This window comes from Humulus lupulus, chromosome 3, assembly GCF_963169125.1.
Source record: "Humulus lupulus chromosome 3, drHumLupu1.1, whole genome shotgun sequence".
Classification (NCBI taxonomy): Eukaryota; Viridiplantae; Streptophyta; class Magnoliopsida; order Rosales; family Cannabaceae; genus Humulus; species Humulus lupulus.
The window spans coordinates 263,957,109-263,975,722 of NC_084795.1; positions in this window are offsets into that span (position 1 = coordinate 263,957,109).

Sequence of the window (18,614 nt, forward strand, 5' to 3'; positions counted from 1 at the left end):
CAGGAATAGAGCGGCTCCCGAGGACATCCTCGGGAGACAGCCACAACTGGACCTCTGAGATAATCTCAATGCACAAAGGAGAGAAGTTATGCCCGACCAGAAGGCATACCCAGCATGGAGTGCCAACCAAGATCACAACCTTCTCCGCATGGAATTGGAGAGTTTAAAGAAAATCATGCTGAAGATGGTAAGGAGACAGGACCACGACTCTAACTCGGAGGATGAAGAAGGGGAGCTATGTGCCCCCCACATTGTTGAAGCCCATTACCACGAGGCTTCAAGATGCAGACATCACTCCTTACAATGGAGCCACAGACCCTTCCGACTATCTATCTAAGTTCAATAGATTGATTTCAGTCCACCGCGTCTCCGAGGTCGCAAGATTCCACGTCTTCCTATTAACCTTGACGAGGCCTGCAAATGAGTGGTTCAAGAAGCACCAACTAGGATTAATCCACTCTTGGCGCCAACTCTCCACTGTCTTCCAAAGACAATTCATAGCTGCTCGGAAGGCGCACTTTAAAGTTAATGCTTTAGCCAATATTAAGCAAGGACCTCTCGAGACCCTTAAGGCGTACGCAAACGCTTTAAGGAGGAAGCATCCAGGATGAGGGTCGATGATGGCCAACAATTGATGGCCTTGCAAGCTGGAATCCAACCAAGTTCTCCACTATGGGCCGACCTGCAGAGGCGAGGATGCCATAGGCTCGACGACTTCATACCTCGGGCCCACGAATATATTCATTGGGAAGATGCCCATATTGGAGCATTTGGAGGACCGATTTCCTTCTCAGCTCCAACAGTTCCAGCTACCATAGCTATGGGGCGTCAATTCTAGCCATACACTCCAGCAAAAATGAGTGTTCTAAGCACCCCTCATTACAGTCCAGTTGTTGTTCCCCAGGATGGTTTTAGTGCCGCTCCTTCTGGGTATGGAGCAGCTCCCACTGGATACAGTGCTTTTTAGCCTGCTCTTAGTGCTAGAACATCGACTCTAGCCCAGTCAGCAGCATCCAACGAGGGCCCCAGCAGGAGCAAGCGTGGGGGAAAAGGCAAGGGCAAGAATCCCAAGTAAACTAGCGCTCCCGAGGAGAGGTACACTCCTCAGTATTCCGAGTACACCGACTTGGTGGATTCTTGGGAAAATATCTTCCTTGCCATGGAGCAGCAATTCCACTACCAGAGACCTCAACCCATTCAGATGGAAAGGGAGCAAAGAGACACCCTGGAGTTCTGTAAGTTCCACAATGACGTTGGACACCATGCCAACGAGTGCAGACAACTTCAAGATGAGATTGAGAATCTCATAAAGTTGGGGCACCTGCATCAGTATGTCGGGTTGGAGCACGTCCTGTGTAGGCTCCGGCCATGGCCATGCCTCCTCTACAACAGGTGGTGCCTCCTCAGGCCCGAGGCCAAGTGTCTGCTGCACCACAACAAGCAGCCCATAGACCTCCTCCGATGAACGAAAGAGTAGGGACCATTTTTGGAGGACCCCACCCAGGGGCATGTCAAGGGGCTTGTAGAATCATTATGCGCGGACCCTAAATCATGATGATGAAGTGCTGGCGCTAGAATAGCTCCCAACTCAAATGCCTTGGATGACGAACCAGATCATCACCTTCTCTGAGGATGATGCTCGGAGAGTGCACTTCCCCCACCACGATTCGTTGGTGATCGAGAGCCAAATTTCCAACAAGATGGTAGCTCGGATCCTGGTGGACAATGGTAGTTCCGTGAACATTCTATTCAAGTCAGCCTTCGAGAAGATTAGGTTGATGACAAGTGACCTTTCCTTGTGTAGCTCAACACTTTATGGGTTCTTAGGTGAAGGCCTGATTCCAATGAGGTAGATCAAGCTGCTAGTGACACTTGGAGAAGTGCCTCGTCAGGCCTTCAAGTACTGCATCTTTGTTGTAACGTCCAAATTTCCCTAATAAGGTTTAGTGCCTTAATTAGGGGGCCATGATGGCAATAATTGATTTAATTGAATTATTATGTGATTATATGCATGATTATATGAATTGTGTAAGTTATATTATAATATGACTATATTGGCATGTTTAGGTGTATTAAGCATGCATGTGGGCTCGTTTCTTATTAGAAGGGCATTTCCATATTTTTGGCCCGTTGATGGCATATTCGTATATATATGTGCATATTGATTAAGACCACATTATTATGTGGACATATTTGGGTTATTCAGCATGAGACGATCTTAGGGAGCAAGTTAGTGGCTTAGTCACAACAGGGAGAAATACTTGGCTCAGGGCAAGCCAAGGGGTATTTTGGGTGATTTGGAGAGTCCCGAGTTTCTTGGAACCCTAAGAAATTGCACCCCCACCAAGTGTAAATACCCAACCAGTGGTGGACAAGTTGTCTTCTAGATTGGATATCCAACTTGCATCCGTATACCCTTACAAGATTGAAGGAAATTTGGAGTAGTGAAGGCTTAGTCCTTTGGTTTTCTTAAGATAACCTAGGACTCTCCCAATAGCCTTCCAGTGGTCAACACTTGGATTACTTGTAAACCTACTAAGTTTACTTACCGCAAATGGTATATCAGGTCTAGTACACTGGGCATCATACATAAGACTCCCTATAGCACTCACGTACTCCAATTGAGCCACCACTCTTCTTTCATTCTTTTCTAGTTTTACACAATGGTCGAATAAAGTATTGGCATATTTAACCTTGAGATGGTTAAATTTGTTCAATACTTTCTCAATATAGTGGGTTTGCCCCAAAGCAAAACCCCCACTATTTTTCTTCACTTTGATACCAAGTATGGTATCAACTTCTCCAAGATCTTTCATCTTGAAGGTTGATGATAAAACCTCTTTGTTTTTACTATCCCTTTCATGTTATCACTTAAGATAAGCATGTTGTAACGTCCCAAATTCCTTAATATAACTTAGTGCCTTGATTATGGGGCCAGGAGGGCAATAATTGATTTAACGCATTATTATGTGATTTTGATGCATGAATATATGAATTATGTGAGTTATATTATAATATGACTGTATTTTCATGCATGTGGGCATGTTTCTTATTAGAATGACATTTTAGTAATTTTGACCTATTGGGGGCATATTTGTATATTTGTGTGTGTGTCGATTGAGACCACATTATTATGTGGATATATTTGAGTTATTCGAAACGAGGCGATCCTAGGGAGCAAGTTAGTGGTTTAGTCATAATAGGGCCAAATATCGGGCTCAGGGTGAGCCTAGGAATAATTTGGTAACTTAGTACATTACCGGGATTGATTGGGTAGAAACTATTTGGTAATTATTTGAGGATATTGGAAGTAACAGGTTTTATGAGGTGTTAATTATGATTAACGAGATATGTGGCAAAAGACTAAGTTGCCTTTAGGGGCATGTGTTGAGTTAAGCTAGGGGCAAGGGTATTTTAGTCATTTCTTTCCTAAGGATAGCTATACCCAGCCTTTCTCATTTCAGAACATAGTGGAAAAGAATAGAACTTCACACACTCTCTCTCCCCATACATTTTCTCTCAACTCTCTCTCATTCTTGGTTTGATTTTGAGGAAATTAGCAGAGAACTTAAGCTTGGATTGAAGGCTTGACTCTCTCTCCCCATACATTTTCTCTCAACTCTCTCTCATTCTTGGTTTGATTTTGAGGAAATTAGCAGAGAACTTAAGCTTGGATTGAAGGCTTGACTTTGGGGTTTGATTAGTTGCAGATAGGAGGATATAATCATAGTTGAGGTAAGCTTCAATTCTTGTTTTAATTATATTCTATTTTGGTTTTATAGTGTTCTTGAGCTTGAAGTTCAAGGTGTTAAGTCAGAGATTTGGTGGGGGTTTTGAGTGAGTTAAGCTTGGGTTTTGAGAGTGTTAATGTATTGATAATGTTTGGTGGGATTTAATTGTGGTTTTGGGAATTTATTGGGGTGATTTTTGGTAAGGTTTGGCTGAAGAAAATAGGGGAATTCTGGGTTCATACGGTCTCACTGCGACCCTGTTCTTGGGGCGCTGTGACCCGTGTGAACCTAGGGCGCAGGGACTCTGTTTGGCGTAGGCGTGCCGCGACCCTCAGGGTTGAGTCACGGTGCTTATCCCTGGGTAGAGGCAGGGGGAGGCCTCGGATTGGAGGCGCACCGCGACCTAGGGTCAAGTCGCAGCTCGCTTGTGCAACTTTGGTCGGGATAGGCTTTAAGTGACGGGAACTCAAACCTAAGGGCTTGGGATCGATCCTACTACCCAGTTTAGTAGAATTCGAGGTTCCGGAGGCTAGGACTCAACCCAAAAGCCTTTATTCGCTCATTATTGACGAGATTCTATACTTGGTTGTGATTAGGTTATCACTAGAGGCTCAGAATTAGGATCATGCTCGAGGGTTGTTCTTAATATACAATACACTCGAACCTGAGGTAAGAAAACTGCACCCAATACATGATGTAAATGATTAGGGCTTGGCCTGAATGTTGTATATAGACTTGATTAGGGTTTGGGCCCCTAAGAATGCGCATGATTATGATTATGCATGCAATTATTGATTAAGCATGTTGAATGCTCTGTATCTGGATATTTTCTATATGATATATGCTTGTCTACATTATCTGATTGAAAAGACTTAACTTATAAGTCAAGAACGACAATAGCGCATTAAGGGTGGTCGAAAGCATTGACTTATAAGTCAAGGGCGGCAATAGCGCGCTGAGCGCTGGTCGATGTTATAACACCCACGTTATTTCAATAACATATAGCCAATAATGACATGATTGCATTGCATTACATATCATACAATTGTTTTTGTAATTTTTGCATATGCATATTTTTATTATACAAGTGTTTCCATGCATAAGTATGAAATTCGTGTATGTGCTTGCTATGTGTGTGTTCTATATTTTTATCCCTGTAACATTTAAGTTGTCTTGTTATGGGTGTTTAATGTGCTCAAGATATGTGAAAGTATGAAAAGTATAGACAAGGCATGAATTTAAGTGAGATATAGAAGGCAAAAGATGTTAAATAGTGGAAAATAGTATAGTGTCGATTTCTAGCATTTCAGTGTAAATGAAGTCTTGGTGGATTTACCAAATATATTTGAGGTATGGTAAGGGTTCCATTGATAAAATGAAAGTGACTTTATGACCCTTGGATCAAGTCTTGATGGGACGTATACATAATTAGCAGTATAGACCTAAAATCAAAATGAGCCTAGCATAAGTGCGTTACGCTCAATCGGGTAAGCATAACTATTGGATATGAACTCATATAGACCTAAGGTTTGATGTGAGTGTTTCACACATTAGTAAAAGTGGTCTAGCAGATGATAAGGCCGAAATTATGAAGAGATGAGGTTTTATAGTAAAATAAAGTTAGGTATTAGGATGTAAAATGTCAAAGTTTGGTAAAAGTAAGTTTAATCATTCAAAATTTATGATTATAATTATGCTTTTTCATTTCACGACCATATCTCTGGAAAAAAAAACATAGAGAAAGAGAGGAAAAAAATGTTCCTTGGCTGGAGTAAAGAGATTCCAAGGAGTTCTTAGTGAAAATCAAACCGAAGAAGTGAATTAAGCTCAGTTTTGGTCTTTTAACGGTAAGTTTTGGTATTTTGGAGTTAGATCACATTTTTGAATTTTTTTGAGATGTTAATTATGATGTTTTATACCATCTAAGATATCTCTTGGTGTATCTCAAGTGGTTTGAAGTTTAGAATAGCTAGAAGAGATTGTTTCTGCCAAAAAGTTTCTTGGTAGGTGAAGGTTTTACGTTTTATGAGAATTTTGTGGTTCTTGGAGTATAAACTGATTATAGGTGATTTGATTGAGTTGATAAGAGGTTTGATATGTTTATAAATGTTAGAAAAGACATGGAGAATTGTAACGCCTTGGTTACTCCAAGACAGTTACTGTGAACTTTGAATCGTGCTTAACTTGCTAATCGAGTTCTTTGGTTATAAACGTGCATCTAGGTGTTATTAATAGGTTAAGGTGAAAAACCAATCAAAAGGAAAGGATATATTTTATTTAAAACATAAAACTTTTCATGGGCCCATAAAAATGTTTACAAGTTATTTACAATCCAAAACGGTCATTACAGTGTAAAATTTACAACCCGCCGACCTAAGCGGCAAAAATAGGGTTAACCCCCTAGTTCCTCCGAGAAAATCCTTGGTCGTGGTGGTCTAGCGGCTGCATATGTACACATCGCCATCTAAGCTCTCCACTCAAGGTTGGGTGAGCTTTTCTTTTCCTTTACCTGCACCACATAGCACCCATGAGCCAAAGCCCAGCACGAAAACTCAATACTGCATGTATATAATATCAAATTATGATTATGATAATCATCCAGGACTTATAGCCCAGAACAGGTGAGTGACAAATGTGTAAGTCACTAATGTGGGTTTCGCACCCTTTACAAATGAGTGACTGAGTCACTAGCTTAAACCAGATGAGTGACTGGTGAGCGAGTCACTAATGTAAACCAAATTAGTGACCATGGAATCACTAACGAGGGTTCTGTACCCTTAGCCATGTGATGATGAAGTCACCTGGGCCTTCTGGCCCTGGCTCTGAGTGACTAGTCATGGAACTAGGCAAGCACTTTTAGTTTTCATCGAACTTGGGGTCGGTCCGACATTAATGCTCATGATGAGTCATTCAATGATGATATTGATTAGATGTAATCTTTTTGGCTCTGCATTCATGACGCTTATGCCTCTCCTGACTCATAGCTCAATAACATACGACCAGTGCTCAGTACTACTGTCGAACTTGACTAGTAAGTCACAGCTTCACAATCAGTTCTAACACCATTGCCAATTCTGACTAATAAGTCAGTGCCATTCACAAGTAAGCATGATTTTCTAAGAATTTGATATGAAATCAATGTCCACATTTAAACACTCAACATGCCTCATGAATAACCATGCATGTCAAATATGGGGTGCAGTTTTCTTACCTCTGGTTTGAGCGAGAAATAGTAAAAGAATGACCCTTGAGAACGATCGACCTTTTGATTCCTTAGCAGTTACCTAGTCATAACCAATAATAACTTCCATTAATGAAAATCAACAATAAAAGGGTCTTGACCTAAACCTCACTCCCGAGACCCTGAATTGTACCCAAACGGTGAGTAGATTTGATCCCGAGTGTAACGCCCTACCTCCTTAGAGTCGTTACTAAGTGAGTTTAAAATTGTGCTTTCAACTCGCTAATCGAGGTTTTAAGTCAAACCGTGTAACTAAGCCACAATCAAAAGGAAAACATTGGAGAAAGTAGTTTTTCTTTATAGCAAATCATAAAAGTTTACATTTGGGATCCCAAAACTCAGTTTAGAAAATATTTACAACATAAAACAGTTCTGAGTCGACTAAACGACAAAGTCTAAGTTTAATAACAAGCATCTCCCAAAATCCCCTAGCTGTGGCAGCCAGGCTGGCCGGACATGTACACGCCGCCTCACGCCAGCTGTTCTCACGGTTGGTTGATCTTCTCTTTACCCTTACCTGCACCACAGAGCATCTGTGAGCCGAAGCCCAGCAAGAAAACCCATAACAGATAACATATGCAATACACAAGTCAAACATATAAACAGGCCACCAATGGCTAAACACATACGGCCTAGCCGTCCCAGGCGTTTACCAAGCCCTGGGTTCGCGGACCACACCGTAAGGATATCCCAGGTATCCTGTTAGGGACTCGCCTTGGCAACTCGCACCCCACGTGCTCAATGCCGTTCCCGGCCTTTTGCCGTTTTCGGCCTAGCACTTAACGTGCTTGATTCCGTTCTCGGCCCCACGCCGTTCTCGGTCTACACCGTTCCCGGCCCTTGCCGATCACGCATATAATATCAAACATGATATACCAACAAGTACGGAATTCAAGCATAAACAGATAAAGAGCTACACTCTGCAATTCTAGCATATAGGGCTCGGCCCTGCGTATCATTTCCATTCAGCACATTGGGCTCAGCCCTGCACACAAGCTCTATGGAAACAGGGGTTTTCTTACCTGAGTTCCGAGCTTCCTGAGCACCGATGTCCCGAGCACAATCAGCTAACGTGAGCCTCGCCGAAAGCCTAGTCACAACATATAACAATATCCGACCATCAAATTCTAACCCAATAAATAACTCCGGGCCACAATCCCTAACCTCCGGGACCTTGAATTCCATCAATCCGGATGATAAAATCCATCCCGAGCCTTACCCCTTGAGTTCCCAAGCCTAAAATACCTTAAAAACCCAAACTGACACTAAGGGTCGCGGCCCCACCCACTAGAGTCGCGGCTAGCCTCAAAACAGAGGCTAGCTCTTCACTAACCCCCACACGGGCCGCGGCGCGCATGAATTCCTCGGCCTCCCATGGCCACGCTCGCACGCGGGCCGCGGCGCACCCCTTCTAGGGCCGCGGCGCTATACAGCGAACCCAGATTTCTACACCAGTTTTCCATCCTTCCTTCAAGCCAATTCCCAACAAAACCAAGCTAACATTCCTAGATATCCAGAATAATTACTCTAGCACAGAAACAACATCAAAACCTCATTAAAATATGCTCCAAAACTTAGCTAAAACACCCAAAGATTAATCAAGCTTAGCTAACATGCAATCCCCTAAAACCAGCAAAAGTTTAAGATTAAACCTTAGTGTTTAGAGCTTACCTTGCTGAGCTTAGTCCTAGAATTTTGATCCTCAATCCCAAAGCTTCAAGCTCCTAGAGTATCCCAGCTGAAATCCCTTTAATTCCTAGCCAATTCCTTTGAGTTCCTTCTTGAATTTTGTCTTAGAGAGTAAGAGAGAAAGCAAGAGCTATCTTTAGTTCAAGGAATGTGTGGGTTGGTTTCACAAGTTTCTAAACAGTTCCCTTTTTTTGTTTTATATAACTTAAGTCTAAAGGGTTACCTCAAGGCTCGGGGTACCAAAACGTCCCCGAGGGCAAAAATGGTAAATTCCCCAAATGTTCCCGCCTAGGCATTCTATCCTCAAATATATCTCCAAATATTTATTTCTATGTCCCGATAATCCCATAAATCATCTAATACCCGAATTACCCCTCGACTCGCCCCGAGTCCAAATCTCAACCCCGCCATGACTCTCTGGCTAACCGCTCCCCAGGACTGTCTCGGGTCGTGCTGCACAGACATATCACACATATACAACATACATCTCATTTACCACATTTATGCCCCTAATATCCAGACAGGGCTCACATACACATTTAACTAAATTAAACATGCATCATAATCATATATACACATAAATTCACATATAAGCATATTAAATCACTTATTGCCCTCCAGGCACACTAATCAAGGCCCTAAGCCTGATTAGCAAATTCGGGTCGTTACACCGAGCCTTAGGAATTGAAACCCCGAGCCAAAAACCCTTAAAAAATTCCCAAAACAAGAATATGAGGAAACATGGTACTACCCCCCTAGCGCCCCAGCACCCTAAGCAGAGAAGACTCCCCCTGAGTAGCGCTGTAGCGCGACAACCAGCGAATTTTTCCCTGAATCTTTCCCCCTTCGACTCCACCATTTCCAACCTGAACCATAAGCTTCCAAACCTCATTTTAAGTCCCAAATGAACCCAAAAACCATCTACACATGTCCTAGGCATCACAACCCAAGTAACCCTAGCCAAAAACTCCCATTAATTCCCTTTAACCAACCTAGAAAACCAAACTGAATTTCAAAACAAAAACAGAGCAAAGCTAGAGTTTTAATGGTACCTCAAGCTCAGTTTAGGATCCTCTTCAATGGTGGAACACAATCCTAAGCCCTCAAGATCCACTTCCCTAGCTTGAATCCTCAAGAAAAGCTCAAAAATCCAAAGGAAAAAGGAAGAGAAAATGAGAAGGCAAGTTGTACGGGAGAAAAACTTTGATACTTTGTTTTGGCTAACCTTCCATAGCCTTCAATGGCTCAAACATATCCTTGGGGTGAAAAGACTAAATTTCCCTAGGTCATTTAAAGTTTTCTAAAGGCTCCCAAGGGTAAAACCGTCATTTCCCACCTATTTCGTTAATCATAATTAACACCCTCCAATTCCCGTTATTCTCAAAATTCTCAAATAACAATAATTCATATCTCGTTACCCTTTAATTCCCGGCAACGCTCTAATCACCAAATTACCCCGAGACACACCCCGAGCCCCAAACTTAATCCCGTTATGACTAAACCGCTAACTTGCACTCAAAGATCGTCTCATGCCGAATGGCTCGAACAAGTCCACATTATAATGTGGCCTCAACAATGATTCACCAACATGCATAAAATATACGCCCTCAACGGGCCAAATTACCAAAATGCCCATATGATGAAATGTGGACCCACATGCATGCATTTAGCATCATATTATAATATAATTCACATAAACATGCATATAATAATTTAATGGCATAATAAATTAATTATGGCCCTCCCGGCCTACTAATCCAACCATTAAATTGCATTAAGGATTTTGGGGCATTACAAGAATCGTTTAATTTGGGTGATGATTTTGAAAACTAGGATTTTATTGAAATCGATATATAATAATTTTGTGATAAATTATGAATGTTTTGGGATTATATATATATATATATATGACAATGGAAATTATAAGAAAGCATAAGTTTGAAATGATGTAATAATTCATGCCCTTGTCAGGATAAGCACATCGACACCTGAGACACTATTTGTTACACGGTGAAATATATTTTGGAAACAAGGTAAGTAAAGTACTCAACTGCAACACAAAAATTATGTGTTATGTGAAGTTTATCATGATGATTTTTATTGAATGATAAGTATGTGTACATTGACATATCATATTTAGTTCATATGCATGGCATATAAAGTTATATGTATAGTATATGATATGAGACCATGCATGAGATTATGATAATGAAATTATGATGTATCTTAATAAGTATTATGTATAGCTAAAGACAAGATTTTATCAAGGTATGAAAAATATGGTAAGATGTGCCACTGTTTCGAGAAGGTGAGTTTATATGTGAGCCTACAGTTAGGCTCAATATGGCAACCCATTAGTGTGGGTTAGGTTTGAGTGAACCAATTATTATTTTTAGCTTTCTCCTCCACATCAGATATGTTATATGACACCATAGAGTGTGGTCGCCTTATAGTCTTGACCCTGACGGGGCAACGATGGAATAAGGTTTAGTAATGAGCCCCTCTGTGGTGATGGCTAGCCGGAGGAGAACCCATGTGATTTTATTTTATAAATTATAAGTGTTGATGTCATTTTTTGTCAACTTAAATCTGAAGAGCACTAAACAAGGATTTAAGAAATAAGAAAAGAAAAATAGGATTTTTTACGTGGTTCAGTAGTTAAAATCTGCCTAGTCCACGAGTCAATGTTATTGATTCGTGATACTCTCTCAAAGCATTATCAAAGTAATTCAGCATAATTTTCTCAGTTCAATTTATGTACGTATCCACAAATGAAATTCCCCAGGCTATTTATAGACCTGGTTGACAGAATATCTTCCCCTTATTTCGAGAAGTTACAATTCCAATTTGAAATAAATAAAAATAAATTCATTAATTACATAATATCCCATGATAATTGGGATTTAATATTAGATAATAAAAAATCCCTAAGGAATAGGAATCTCCTAACAGTTGCCGTGCTCAAAGCGCGTTGCTAACCCCGAATGCAAGGTTTACGCGCTTTCGAGATCGCCCAACACTTCGAGCTTGTTATTCAAGTCAATCTCTTCTTTAGCCAAAGATTTCATCGAGCTTGCAACTAAGGCTCGAATAACACCCATATGCATCAGAGACGATTCGTTCTTTCGAGCTTGATGCTTAAGCTTGAGCCTTCTGAACTTGTGCCCGATCGTCAACAAGAACAAGCCAGGAATCATGCAAATATATACAAGTGTCCAACTACTGCTTGTTATTTTTGAGCTTACGCTTTACGAGCCTATATTTGAGGCTCATTTATGACAATGTCGAAATTTGGGTGTAACATTTTGCCCCCTCAAAAGTGTTGGTTCGAATCCTATGAGAAGAAAACTTTTGAAATCCATTTTTCAAAAAACGTGCCACCTACCACACTCGAGTATGGACATGCATCACTTGGGGATTGCACACCAGTCATATTTCTGAGCTACTAGCCTACCACAGTCTCAAGCTTTCTAGTACACTGACGTGCCGTCCTGCCACCTCCAATGAAAGGAGTTATGCCCCGGGAGATGGCAATCCCAATCGTAAAGTTAGGCTCGATGTCTGGAGCTGCGAACATATGAGGGCTGAGGCCCTGCTACCCTTGAAAAATTACTTCAATTTTTTTTGGATTAGGCCAGTCTCGCCCCCTTCCAACTTCAGACCAATTCTTTCAGGGTCTTGTCAGCCCTAATGTCACTTTACCATGAAACGAAGTGGGACAGGCCTTCAACACAAGAGATATTATATTTCTTTTGCCTTAAGAGCAACCCTTCTCGAGCTCTTGGAGGAGACGGGTTCTACTACCTGTCGAGCTATCCGAAGGAAAAGCGATTATTCGAGGACATCCCAAACAATCCTCAAAACTTTAAAACGACATTCTTCTGGACAGATGGGCTTGCTCATTCCCAATTCTACTCCTTCCAACGCATCTGTAAGTAGTTCAACACATCTTTTCCATTTTTCTTGGAGTAATTAAGCTCAGAATATTCACTATATTCTTGCATGCAGCCAACTACCACCGACCTACTCCTACAAAATCCATGAAGGAGCATAGGGCAGCAATTCTCCAGCTCCCTTATGGTCGAAGGTCCCTCACTTACCTCCTCCATGAAGACAAGCTCCGAGCTTGTGGCCTTTTAAGCAAAGGCGAGTCCACGGATGATTCGAGGATTCAAAAATACTAGAGGTGGGAAGATGTGCCACTTCCCACCGCTAAACTTCCCCCGAGGATGAAGACCTCAGGCTCACAACTCTGTGTCGCTGCCTCTCGCTATCATGAACGACTAGTCTTGGGTAATGAACCACGACGAGGCCTCAATGATCTCGGCTGATGAAGGTAAAGTAGTGTTGGACCACTCCATGTGGTCTCTGTCATTGCTTAAGCACAAGCTTGACGTGATGATCTTGTTCGAGGACCTTAGGGATAAATTCTTAGCATGTTAAAGAGTTGAGCTTAGAGTCTGTAGGTTCGATAGCTGGTTAGGACAATACCAGACCACGTATAGCTTAAATGAGGTCTAGGATGGGGTAGCTGTACAGTATGGGACCAATGTGTATAGGGACCTTTCGAGACTATCCCCCACTTATAGAGAGGGGACTCCCCTAGAGTCATCAGAAGAGAGGGGAATTTCTTGGTCTCCAACCTCAAGCTCGACCGAAAGTACCAGTTAGGTTTCTTTTATCTTGGAGTCTTGTTTCTTGTAGTAACCTTTTTTCGATTACTTACATACAACCATTTCTTTTTTCAGGTGACATGGACTTGGATCTAGATAATGTGCTTAACAAGCCTATGGCCTCGAAGGCAAACAAACGCCAAAGAGTGTCACAGAAGGGAGGTTGTCCCCCCAAACTGTCCAGAAAGACCGAGGTAGTCCCCCCGTCCCAAGTGCCCCAAGACCCAAGTCATGCCGTTGGGCCGAATCAGGCCACCGAGTCCACAACACCTTTCAAGGTTGTGCCTCCTCCTGCAGTCCAAGCGAGACAAGTCTAGGCTCCCATACGAGACCACTTCTTATCGATCTCGACTTATGTGCCCGAGTTCGTGGTCGATAATGCTGCTGGAACCCCTGGAGTCAACCTTGGCTCTGATGCTTTGACTCGCGTGGGTCAAAGTTTCAGCAACCTCGGGGCCCCTCAGTGGGAATTCCTGACCTCTTGCCGAGATGCCAATACTCTTTTTGACAAGAGTGGTGAGCTATTTTCCTCGGTCAGTCATTTTTGTTTTAGCCTTCTTATTCTGTACTAACTTTTGACTTGTACTTTGCTGACCTTTTTGTTTATTTTTATGTGTAGGCATTCATATCCTTTGTTCAGTACCACTTCTTGCTGGATAACGAGGTTGCAACGAACAAAGTGCTTGTGCAGGAGGCTTGAGATGCCCAGTTAAAGCTCGAGGACAACCTCAGAGAAGCTCGACTGGAAATTTCCACAAGGGATGTAACAATCATGGAGATTCCTGAGCTTGAGTCGAGACGGGAAGCAACCTTGAAAGAGGTCCAAAGGATTCCCAAACTTGAATCGAAGCTGGAGGCGACCTTGAAGGAGGTCGAGACCAGGGACTCCGAGATCAAGCAGAATCGAAGGCTCAATGCCAAACTGGAAGAGGAAAAGAAGATGACCTTCGAAGTTATCGAGGGTGAGAAGGCTCATCTTCTTGAGGAGTTCAAGACCAAAAAGGATCATGCTATAGACATGGCAATGTATCAAATTTGGGTTAACAACCCAGACCTCGACACCATCTTCCTTGCCAACCTGGAGATCGAATTCATTGCTAAATGGCAAGCTCGTCTTGAGGAGGAAGAGGTCAGACTCGAGGCTGAGGAAGCAGCGAAAGTTTCCGGGCCTGCAATTGAAGGGGCATCTAACCCCTGAAATCAGAATCATGGGTTGCGAACCATTATTACTTGTAATTATATTTTTTGTGCCCTTGTGGCAAAGACAATTTATAGCTTGATTATGAGCTATTTTACTTATCTTATGACTCTATATCATAGTAATAGTTTTTGTGCTTTCAATTTTCTAGCTCGAAAACCTTTTTGCACATTGTTTACCTTTAACTTTTTGCCTTTACATTATGCATCATACTTCTGGGACAAAATATTTCAAGCATGTTACTAAGGACTTGCTCTTATAATTGTTTATTTTCACAAATATATATTTTGGGTTTACGTTCGAATTTCCATACATTCATGCATAGTTTGTCTGAAATACCCATATTCGACTTCATTATTACCAAGGGCGAACTTTACTTTTACCATGTATTTGAAAAATACTTCTCTCATATGTAACCTTGTTAGTCTAGTTATATTTTGTTTTTCCAGTTACTTTTCCCCATCCTCGAGTATGATCTCGAGGTTGCGAGGTCAAAACTCATTTATAAAAATTTCCAACCCTAGTTTCGACTTATAGTTTATAGTTGGTTTATCTAGAATTCCAACTTTTGACTGTCGATTAGGTCTTGCTGGTTTGTTTCAGACTTGTTTAGTTCGCGTGTTTGGTTAATGATCCATACACTTATTGTTTTCTTCATGTCGGGTTAATAATCTAGAAAGTTCGCGTGTTTGGTTAGTGATCCATACACTTATTATTTTCTTCATGTCGGGTTAGTAATCCAGACATTGCTATTAGAGTTAATTTTTATTTTTTATATTTTTTTGAGCCTATGGTATGATTGTATACCACTTATGCCCCTTAATATCCTATGATTGCGATCTTAGGTTATTGAATTTTGAGGGTTTGCAAAAAAGTATAACAATAAAAATACAACATTTGAATGTAATTTAATACTTTATTGATAAAAATAAAAAAAATCAAATACATGCTTTGTTAAAATGAATAGACATCATTCCTACATTACTGACAATAAGGTCGTAGATGTTCACCATTCCAAGCTCGCGGAACCAATCCTCCATTCAGCCTCGCTAGCTTATAAACTCCAAGTCGAATAATGGACTCGATTTGGTAAGGTCCCTCCCAAGTAGGCCCAAGTAACTCAGCAGATGGGTCTCGTGTGGCCAAAAACACACGCCTTAACACCAAGTCTCCCAATCCAAATTTCTTGTCTCGGATCTTCTTGTTCAAATATCTCGTAGCCCTTTACTGGTATGCAACATTTTTCAACTAGGCTTCATCCCGTCTTTCTTCGATCAGGTCCATACTTTCTTCGAGGTGGGAGTGGTTCGAGGTTTGGTCAAATGTGTAACGTCTTATAGTTGGGATTTCGACCTCGATGGGCAACATTGCCTCGCACCCATAAGCCAGGGAGAAAATGGTATGTCCCGTCGAAGTTCTTGTCATTGTTCTATATGCCCACAGGACTTGAGGCAACTCCTATGGCCATCTCCCCTTTGCTTCTTCTATCTTCTTCTTCATATAACTTTTTAAAATTTTGTTAACCGCTTCGACATGGCCATTTGCTTGGGGATGGGCCACGGAGGAGAAACTTTTTATTATCCCATTCTTTTCACAAAAGTGTGTGAACAAATCACTGTGAAATTGGGTCCCATTATCCGATACAATCTTCCTGGGCACCCCATATCTACGGATGATATTTTTCACTACGAAATCTAGGACTTTCTTCGAGGTGATGGTTGCTAAGGGTTCAACTTCGGTCAATTTTGTGAAATAGTCGACATCGACTACAACATATCTTACTCCACCTTTTCCAGTTGGCAAGGAGCCTATGAGGTTGATTCCCCATATCGCGAATGGCCATGGGAAGCTTATCATGGTAAGCTCAGTGGGTGGAGCCCGCGGTATCAAAGCGAACCGTTGACATTTATCACAGCGTTTGACATACTCGAATGAGTCTACCTTGATCGTTGGATAGAAGTATCCTTGCCTAATCACCTTTTTCGACAAGCTATGCCCCCCGGTGAGGTCTCCGCAAAATCATTCATAGATTTCTTCCAAAATATTATTTGCCTTGGGGGGAGTTACACACCTAAGTAATGGCATAGATTATCCCCTTCTGTACAATTTTCCTTCCAAGATGGTATATCTTGGTATTCGGTACATAAACATTCTAGCCTCGTTCTGGTTTGTTGGGAGACTTTCGGCTCGAGGTAGTCAACTATCGGGGTCATCCAGGTAGGGGTGCACACGGGTCGGATTTTCGGGTTTTGGGTTCATCGGGTTCGGGTTTCGGGTGGAGAAAAATAGTACCGAACCGATTCGAATTTTTCGAGTTTCAGGTTTTTTTGGGTTGGGTTCGGGTTGAGCTAGGCCTGCTGGGTTTTGGGCCGAAAAGCCCAATTTTGCAAAAATACCATATTTTTACACTTTTTTTAATTTTTATGGTTTGTTTTTACAAATTGATATTTAATTTTTTTTTTTTACAAATTGGGTCGGTGTTAAAAATTTTGAAAAAGTATAATGTCAATCAAAAGTCCAAAAACACTTAAAATACAAACAAAGTCCGAATTACAAATTACAAGCATAAAAAATGTCAAAGTCCAAAAATACAACCATAAACAAATATAAAGTCCATAATAAACTAAAGTACATAACTAGTTAACTACAAAACCATAATAAAGTCCATAAGTCTACAACCATAAATAAACATAAACTCCATGAAAATTCAAAATACAAAGAAAGTCCATGCCCTTTCCTTCCTTCCTTTCCTTCATTCCTTTCAAAATTCAAAGAAAAAAAAATATTAAAGAAAAGAAATCAAGGATAATAAATAACAACATACTAAGTAAAGGCATTCACGAATAAATTCTTACAAGCAATTCTTTCAATTCATAGATTGTTGTGCAGATGAGGCTAAAGACTGAAAATTGACAAAGGATGAAGTTGGCCCAGCAACACTTGTAGGATCATTGGTCATCTCTACAAATATTATTAATATAAAAGATAAATATTAAATTATAAAATATTCACACACTTAAAATAAATATTTATAAATTTTAGTGTACTTTGAATGTCCTTGTTTTTTTTTTAGTCTCTTATAAATTTTAGTGTACTTTAGTTATAAAATTGTACCATAATTTATATTGTCTAATTGGTAAAAGTACATTCCACCAACAAGGATTTTCAAGTATTGATGATCCAAAACCAAAACTAGATTTATTCATTAGCCAGAGTTTCATATTACTATTGCCAATTTTATAATATAAGGTCAATAACCATATACATAAACATAAACATATATTAGACATAAACACAAACATATTCAGCAATATATATTAGACCAAACATATTCAGCAATATAAACATATATTAGACCAAAAAATCGCAAAGAGCAATGCAACCCATTCAAAAATTCAACACAAAATCTACAATTCAGCAATATCACAGAAAAAAATAAAAAATAAAAACCCAGAAAGGCAATCAATTAACACTGCATATTTTGGGGATGTTCTCAAAACAAAAACAGTCGAAGGTAATGAGGTATTTTGCAATACATTTAGCACTTCACAAATTAAATTGGTATGGTCTATGAATATTTTCAAAACTCAAACGTCCCAGCACTCTTGAACTCGAGGAGATATGTTTCATTAGCTTAAACTAATCAAAGCTGGACTCAAAACTTTGACTCAGACATTCCTATCTCCCTTTTTTTAATCTTCCATCATTTTCACAACTATTATGCTTCAACACTACCAAAAACTTGTCCAATTCAAGCAAAACTCAGATTCAACCTCAAGTGGTATGTATAATTTTAAACAAAGGGTTGAGCCAAAAATGGGGAACAGTTAATTGTTTAAAATTAAACATGAAACTGCAACAAAGAGCAGCCATTTTTAGTCCACCAAAATAACATCAAATTCTCACACAGCAACACCAAAATAAAAAAACAAAATCGAAAATGCATAAGAGAGTATTTCAGAGGTTGGAACCCAAACCAGAAACAATCGATCGTGGTGGTGGCGCTGTGGCGGCGAAGGGAGGGGACGAGGTTGGCTGGTAGTGGCAAAGGGAGGCGGTCCCTGTTGGTGGCTGGCGTGCTC